At 40.9% G+C, this 1,189-nt stretch overlaps 1 protein-coding gene across 1 annotated transcript in view; it reads left to right on the top strand.

Moving 5' to 3' along the window:
• The window catches only part of Arih1 (ariadne RBR E3 ubiquitin protein ligase 1), a 104,997-nt gene that overhangs the window by 73,539 nt on the left and 30,269 nt on the right, over positions 1-1,189 (top strand). The window lies entirely within an intron of this gene.

Raw genomic sequence — 1,189 nt, 5'->3', positions numbered from 1 at the left:
CCTCTGCCTCCCGAGTGCTGGGATTAAAGGCGTGCGCCACCACCGCCCGGCTTGTTTGTTTTTTTTGAAACAGGGTCTCCAGTGTAGCCTTTGCTGGCTCTGTAGATGAGGCTGGCCTCTAACTTGTAGAGATCCATCTGCCTCCTGGATACTAGGTGCCCAAAAATGCTAATTTTTCAGGTGAAATACTAGTTTTCAAACTGTCAAGAGCCTACTACCATATTTAGAACACTTACTAAAAGAAAATATTTTTGAGCCATGCTCATCAAATTACTTTTTTAACAGTATTTTTCTTTACTGTTTTTTTTATCCCTAGCATAGAATTGTAGTATGTTATTAACATGTCATAATCACGTGTATTTCTCTGTCTTACGATTCATTGCCAATATTGAATACTGTAATTACGGTTTTAGAGAGTAGCACTGGCTACTCTTTGAGAGGACTTGCGTTCTTTTCCCAACACTCACATGGTAATTCACAATTGTCTGTACTCCAGTCCCAGAGGATCCAGGGCCCTTGTTTTCTGTGGGCCAGGCATGAATACAGTGCACAGACATACATACATACAGGGAAAATTTTTTAAAATAAAAAAGATGCTGTATTATATATTTTTTCTTAGACTCCATTGGTCAGCAAATGGCCTTACCTCTGTTTGCAACTAAAGATTTATTGGGCCAAGTGGTGTTGGCACTTGCCTTTAATCCCAGCACTTGGGAGGCAGAAGTAAGAGGATCTTTCTGAATTCAAGGCCAGCCTGGTCTACAGAGCAAGTTTCAGGATAGGCTCTAAAGCTACACAAAGAAACCCTTTCCGAAAAACTAAAAATTTAAATGAATGAATGAATAAATAATAATATGCCTTTAAAACTCCATCATTGAGGGAGGCAGAGGTGGATCCCTGTGTGTTCCAAGACAGCCAAGGCTACAATGAGAGACACTGTTTCAAAAAAAACAGGCAAACAAAAACGGATTTATTGGAAAACATTTATTGCATATTTGTTCTTACTGATTTTGTGCTGTGTTGGCACAATTGAGTAGCTGCTACAAAGAACACTGTAATGTTTTATTCTCAGGTTTTATTGAAAGTGCCAAGTCCTAAGCCGGGCGGTGGTGGCGCACGCCTTTAATCCCAGCACTCAGGAGGCAGAGGCAGGCGGATCTCTGTGAGTTTGAGACCAGCCTGGTCTACA

Source organism: Microtus ochrogaster, unplaced genomic scaffold, assembly GCF_000317375.1.
Source record: "Microtus ochrogaster isolate Prairie Vole_2 unplaced genomic scaffold, MicOch1.0 UNK49, whole genome shotgun sequence".
Classification (NCBI taxonomy): domain Eukaryota; kingdom Metazoa; phylum Chordata; class Mammalia; order Rodentia; family Cricetidae; genus Microtus; species Microtus ochrogaster.
The sequence above is the reverse complement of the archived record's forward strand: the minus strand, read 5'-3'. Positions and strand labels throughout refer to the sequence as shown.